Consider the following 7,765-nt stretch of genomic DNA (forward strand, 5'->3'; position numbering starts at 1 on the left):
CACTCAGAGCAAACACACAGGGCGGGATTCTCCGGCCTCACCACCCCCCCCCCCCCCCCCATCCCAACAACCCCCCCCCCCTTCCCGGCATGTTTCTCAGCAGCAGGAGGCGGCCCCCCATTGGTTGGTAACAGGATCTTCTGGTCCCGTCGTTATCAATGGGAGTTCCCATTGAATCCACCCCATGCCGCTGGGAAACCCGTCGCAATGGTGCGCCATTGCAGGACTGGAAGGCTCCGCTGAAGTGAACGGCCGGAACATCTATTTCACTACAAAACTGAAAAGTTAATGGAGCACTGAAATGTCTTCACTGAAATTTTGAATGAAGTTGATCAGGCTTTGCTGGCTCAGACAAAAACCTGGGACTCAATCTTGGTACAATCCTTTTCTGAACAAGGGACCTCCGCTGCTGGGATTTTATACAATTCCAATCAGAAATGCCAATGCCCACGAGCAATTCCACGGGGGACCAATTAATATTTAATCATTGTTCCTGGTTCAACTGGCTGAATTGGGTTGAGAAAGATAGTGATATGATTGAGCCATTAGCTGCCAACTACTGCATGTGAATGAATCCTGCTCTTATTTTAGATTTGTGTGTTTTTAAAAACAGGCCTATGCTTTCCTTTCTGTGCTGTAATAGCGTCCACTTTATTTATTTAACTTTGAGTATTATGGCGGCATGTAGTGGTTAGCACTGGGACTGCGGGGCTGAGGACCCGGGTTCGAATCCCGGCCCTGGGTCACTGTCCGTGCGGAGTTTGCACATTCTCCCCATGTCTGCGTGGGTTTCACCCCCACAACCAAAAGATGTGCTGATTAGGTGGATTGGCCACGCTAAATCGCCCCTTAATTGGAGAAGAAAAATAATTGGCTCCTCTAAATTTATTTTAAAAAACTTTGAGTATTACAATAGAGCTATTTCAGCTCAGGAAAGTAACAAGGATGTATTCTCTTGAACTGTCAGAATTATGCATTTACCCTGTTAATTTATATCTACGTGACAAAGTAATGTGAGATGCTCTTCATTTATACTCATGGTAATAACTACATAATAAATGTATCTGTTGGTGAGCAGTATCAAGAAATAATCTCATTTCATGATTAAGATCAATGGTGTGCAGCAAAACAATTAAAACAAATGTGACAGGTGACTCTTCGGAAATGGGTTGAATTATAGTGAAGCAAAGAATGAGATAGAAAGATGCAGCTTCTACAATGAAAAGTCAATGTGAAATCTGGGGACGAGAGTATTTTTCTTTTGGTCTAATGACCGATGCATCGTCGAACACTTTTCATTTTAAAATTAGAAATTTATCCAGAGATGTACTTTTACGGTACATTCGTCCAAACTGCAGGCTGCGATCAGACTCCCCTCCCCCCCGCGCAATGTTTAACTTGTCCTTGTGGCATGATCACAAAGTCACACGACAGATACAGATGATGAACACAGTTCAGCTCATTCTTAGCCCATCCATCCAGAACAGATCTAAGGTCCCCACGTCGCAGCAAACTGTTCAGTGAACACCAGGGGCTGGATTCTCCGTTCTGAAGACTAGTCCCCACGCCAGCGTGAAATCGGTGGCCTTTTACGCCAGGAAAACTGGCGAAAGCGGCCACCGATTCCCTGTTCTGGGGTGGGGCTAGTAGCTAGGCTCGCAGCTCTAGCTGCCAATACGGCCTGGAGAGTTACCGGGTCCATGGCCGCGCATGCGCATGGTGGCGGCCTGCAGCGGTGGCTCCGTGCTTCATGGCGGATGCCGCACGCGGACCCGGTCCGCAAAATAGTACCCCCCTTCGACCGGCTTGGGTGCCCCAGACCACCCCACCACAGTGCCCCCAATCCCGAATATGTCAACCTCTGACCGTGGATCAGCCCTCCCCCAACTGTGGTGGTGCTCGACTGACTCCGCAGCCGCCACGCTGAATTCCGGACAGGTGAGCCCACACGTATCCCACACCGTTGGGAACTCGGCTGGTCGAGGGCGAGGCATTGGGGCGGGCCTCAGCCAACGTACGGAGACCATGGATACGGCGCACGGCGTATTCTGCGAGTACGCCACTTTTCAGGGGGCAGAAAATCGGGAAAGCGGCGCCGCCCCTGATTTCGGCGTCATCGGGGATTCTCTGCTCCATCGCCGAACGCGATTTCGGCGTCATCGGGGATTCTCTGCTCCATCGCCGAACGCGATTTCGGCGTCGGGGATCGGAGAATCCAACCCCAGGTTTCAGGAAATCATCTACACAGAAACGTAATCATCATAGAATCCCTACAGTGCAGAAGGAGGCCATTCAGCCCATCGAGTCTGCACCGACTCTCTGAAAGAGCATCCTATCTTGGCCCACACCCCTGCCCTCTCCCATAACCAAGTAATCCCACCTAAACCTTTGGACACTAAGGGACAATTTATCATGTCCAATCTACCTAACCTGCACATCTTTGGACTGTGAGAGGAAACCGGAGCACCCGGAGGAAACCCACGCAGATACGGGGAGAATGTACAAACTCCACACAGTTACCCAAGGCTGGAATTGAACCCCTGTCCCTGGAGCCGTGAGGCAGCAGTGCTAGCCACCGTGCCGCTGTGCCGCCCCAATGAACATAATCAGAGCTCATTAAGATATGGCAGTATGAAGTCACCTTTTCCAAACTGAATAACTCGGGTTGTCCTGTTACGTGCGCAATGCTAACGTCTTTAGGCAGCAGTCAAATGATGACTGCACAATTGGCTGATGATTTAGTGTTAACTCTAACTATCCTTGCAGGGTTATCCGACTCACCTGTTTCAAATGCTTTTCTAGTAAATATTAGCCCACCAGAGTCTGATTCATAATCATTTTCTTTATTGCTGTTTTTTGTTCAATCGATCCATCATACTGTTGGCACGTTGGGGTCCAAGGATTATAAACTGAACCACTTGGCTGTATTGTTACTGCAGGAAAAGGGAAATATCAAATAGCAGCAATTAACTATAATCACAAGGGAGAATGAAACAAAAAGAAATCTGAACTTTCTTTTGTGTTGTGTTACGTGCATGACAATCAGAAATTTGCCCACTCTCCCCCTCTGCGTGCTGGGCGTCGATGGTACTGGGAAATGAATTGTTACCTTCAACGTCTGTGCCTATCCAGCATCACTGGAGGTGTAACTATACAGCTGGAGGAAGTAAAGGAGGCATCAGGGACATGCCTGCACACATTTGAATAGGGAGTTACAGCAGAGATGAGAGAGAGAGAGAGAGAGAGATATCGCTCAGTATGCAAGTACAGTATAAAAGGAAAAGGAGGGTATATAATTAAAATTAAGCAAGGATAAAAGTAAGGTAAAGTTGCCATAGTCCCAGATGACCATAGGCTGCTTTCCCCTTTGAAGGGTTATGCAGAAAAAAAAAATATTTTGAACAAATGCTTGTTGATATTTGCAGATCAAATGCGTAATGTTAATGCAGATCTCAGTGTCGATTTGCTTCATTAAACACTCAATCTAGCACACACTTCGACCCTGCTATAAATATAATTGTGAATCAAAACTAGATTTATAACATGGAAGAATTTAAGAGGTTCTATAATGTAAACTATCCACTGATACCTTATTCCAGAAATTATGCAGAGCTGTGTAACAGCTGTCGTATGCTTGCAACCACTTTATCATAGGATTTTAAGTCACAGGAAAAGAGGCTTAAACAAGGCTCTGTCACTAAGTGTTTGCGTCAGTGTAAATCTTCAAGGACAATTTGAGCAAAGTAAACTCATCACTTTAAATCTTTCTTTAAATGAGCTCCCTGCTTTCTATGTGTCACACCTGCACCATTCATATATTGGGGAGATGCTGGTGCATTGCAAGCTGGAGATGAGGTACTGGTATTATTGCCATTGCAAGGTGAACTTCTGAAAGCAAAATTTCTGCTGTAAGGTAGTTCGGAGGGTGAGCAAGGTGACTTGTCTAATAGATACTCCAGACTGTAGGTAGAGGGACTGATTATGCCACATAAATATGTTGAAAATACATCATCATAGAAAAGAAAGTAGGAAGGAACAAGTGTATCAGGTGGTAGAAGTAGTGGAGGAAGACAGAGGTGGTAGGCATGAGATAGGGGAAGAGATCGATAGTTCACAGAGTAACTTGCCTGTGATACGAGTGGCAAATACGGTAACACTAGAACAGATATATGCTGAGTTTGCCTATTTAAAAAAACAACTAAAACATCTGAAAAGGATACTGCAAAAGCATAAGCAGAATTGTAAGGACACACCAGGGTGCACTATATTAACTGAACATGATGGAGACGTAGGTGACTCTAACCCTCAGGAAACTAAGGAAATTCGGCATGTCCACACTGACACTTACCAACTTTTACCAATGCACCATAGAAAGCATCATATCTGACTGCATCACAGCCTGGTATGGCAACTGCTTGGCCCAAGGCCTCGAGATACTTCAGAGAGTCGTGAACACCGCCCAGTCCATCACACAAACCTGCCTCCCATCCATTGACTCTGTCTACACCTCCCGCTGCTGTGGAAAAACAGGGCAGCATAATCAAAGACCCCTCCTGTCATGACATCCACATCAGCATATTATGGTGCAATCACACACACACTGATGGACAGGTAGTTGGACCAACCAACACACACGCAACATCGCAGCCAATCACCAGTGAGAGCACACGCACTATAAAACAGGGAACACCACAGTTCCCGCTCATTCTACCAGGAGATAGCTCAGAGCACAGAGCTCGCAGTGTGCCACTCAGACATAGACTATGTGCTGAGTGCCTCACCAAGATAGTGATAGGGCTGGGTCCACAGGTTAGCTGGTGAAGCACGAACGTCAGCCAACAGTTAGTAGTTGTTATTGTTTAAGACAATTAAACAGATTGTACCATCTACAGCCGTGTTGGATCATTTGTGCATCGGAACACCCAACACGACATGATACCAGTAGTGGAAGCTAACCAGCGACTGTGAGACCTACCTGCACCCTTTCAGAAATCCACCATCCTGCTCCATGGACAACATCAGCCCGCCGCAGCCGCTCCGAATCGCTGGAAATTTTGGCGTCAACTGGAAGCTGTTTAAACAGCGCTTCCAGCTCTTCCTCAAAGTCACAGACAGGGAGAAAGCATCAGACACCAGGAAGATCGCCCTCCTCCTCTCCACGGCGGGGCAACACGCCATCCACATCTACAACTCCCTGGCATTCACGGAAGGCGAGGACAAGACAAAATACAAGACGGTGCTTCTAAAATTCGAGGAACTCTTCAGCGTGGAAGTCAGTGAGAGCTTCGAGAGGTACCTCTTCCAGCAGCGCCTGCAGGGTAAGGATGAGCCTTTTCAATCTTACTTGACACACCTCCGTATCCTCGCGCAGTCCTGCGGCTATGAGGCCACCTCCGACTCCATGATACAGGATCAGATAGTTTTTGGGGTTATCTCGGATACCCTGTGCCAGCGGCTCTACGCAAGACCGCACCGCACATGAGCAGTGGCACAACAAATGCCATGATGTCACGACGTGCGGCAACTGTGGCTCCGCCCACTTAAAGCGGCAATGTCCGGCCAAAGCGCGACAATGCCTCCGCTGTGGCAGGATGGGCCACTATGCTGCCTGCTGTCGAGCAGCTCAACCTGCCAACTCTCAACAATTCCGCCAGCCTCGCAGGGACGTGCGGGCTATTCAGCCCTCATATACTGAGTCATATCCTGACAACATGCAGACCAGTGATACCGAAGACAGGGAACCCTTCCGCGTTGCGGTAATCCACAAGATCCGGATGTCCCCAAGTCGGAACCACCAGCCAATGCAAGTGCACAGCATTGATCCGGGCGGTGAGTGGTGCGCCACCCTAACGGTTAACCGATCACAGATCACATTTCGCTTGGACACTGGTGCCTCCGCCAATCTACTTACATGGTCAGCCTTCCAGACCTTGAAGGTTAAACCACCGATTCTGCCATCCCACTGTCAGCTGGTTGACTATAATGGAAACATCATCCCGCCCACAGGGTCCTGCCAGCTCGAGGTTACACACAACTCACATAAAGCCACATTGTCTTTTGAAATAGTTGGATCCTCGAAGGACTCTCTGTTAGGCGCACAGGCGTGCAAGGTCCTCCAACTCGTTCAGCGGGTACACACTCTGTCTCCAGAAGGCACATCCGACTTCCCGGCTGCAGACTTTAGGGCGCAGCTCCACTCACTCCTCACGCACAACCAGGAGGTTTTCGAGGGCGTGGGCACACTGCCCTACACGTATAGAATACGGCTCAAACCGGACGCCACCCCGGTTATCCACGCACCTCATAGAGTCCCAGCACCACTCAAGAACCGCCTCAAGCAGCAGCTGCAGGACCTGCAGGACCAAGGAGTGCTTTCCCGGGTCACAGAGCCAACGCCATGGGTCAGCTCCATGGTGTGCGTCAAGAAGCCCTCCGGCGAGCTCCGGATCTGTATCGACCCAAAAGATTTGAATAATAACATTATGAGGGAACACTACCCCATACCCAAATGAGAAGAAATCACGAGCGAAATGGCTCGGGCAAAAATATTCACCAAGCTTGATGCCTCAAAGGGTTTTTGGCAGATTCAATTGGATCAGTCCAGCAGGAAGCTGTGCACTTTCAACACTCCATTTGGCAGATACTGCTACAATAGGATGCCGTTCGGCATCATCTCGGCCTCCGAGGTGTTCCATCGCATCTCCCGGTCAGGGGTGCGGCCGGATGCTGACAAAGTGGCAGCTATTGCAGCCATGCAGTAGCTGACAGACAAGAAGGCAGTGCTACGCTTTCTCGGGATGGTCAACTTCCTGGGGAAGTTTATTCCTAAACTTGCCTCGCACATGACGGCTGTTCGCCACCTGGTCAAAAAGACAACGGAATTCCAGTGGCTGCCCGCCCACTAGAGTGAATGGGAGGAGCTCAAGGTCAAGCTCACCACCGCCCCGTTACTGTCATTTTTCGATACCATACGGGAAACGAAGATCTCAACTGATGCCAGCCAGTCCGGCATTGGGGCGGTACTCCTGGAACAGGACGACACTGCACCATGGGCCCCGGTCGCCTATGCGTCGCGGGCCATGACCCCCACAGAACAGCGCCATGCGCAGATTGAAAAGGAGTGCCTAGGCCTGTTGACCGGCATCGACAAATTTCACGATTATGTGTTTGGTCTTCCGCAGTTCACTGTGGAGACCGACCATCGCCCCCTGGTCGGCATCATTCAGAATGACCTCAACGATATGACCCCTCGCCTCCAGTGCATTCTGCTCAAGCTCCGGAGGTACGACTTCCAATTTGCCTACACCTCGGGGAAGGACCTCATCATCGCAGATGCTCTGTCCAGGGCGGTTAACACACCGCCCGAATCGGAGGGGTTCATTTGTCAGGTCGACGCACAAGTAGCCTTCACATCGGCCAATCTGCCGGCCACTGACGCACGTCTGGCCCACATTCGCCGTGAGACTGCGGCTGACCCGCTTCTACAGCCTGTAATGCGCCACATGACGGAAGGGTGGCTCAAGGAGCAGTGCCCACAATTCTACAATGTTCGGGACGACTTGGCCGTCATTGATGGTGTCCTCCTGAAGTTGGACCGGATCGTGATCCCACACAGCATGCACCGGCTTGTCCTCGAACAACTGCACGAAGGCCATCTTGGAGTTGAAAAGTGCAGGCGGAGGGCCCAAGAGGCGGTGTATTGGCCGGGCATCAGCGACGACATCGCCAACATGGTGCTCAACTGCCCCACCTGCCAGAGGTTTCA

This window comes from Scyliorhinus torazame, chromosome 12 (genome assembly GCF_047496885.1).
Source record: "Scyliorhinus torazame isolate Kashiwa2021f chromosome 12, sScyTor2.1, whole genome shotgun sequence".
NCBI classification, from domain to species: domain Eukaryota; kingdom Metazoa; phylum Chordata; class Chondrichthyes; order Carcharhiniformes; family Scyliorhinidae; genus Scyliorhinus; species Scyliorhinus torazame.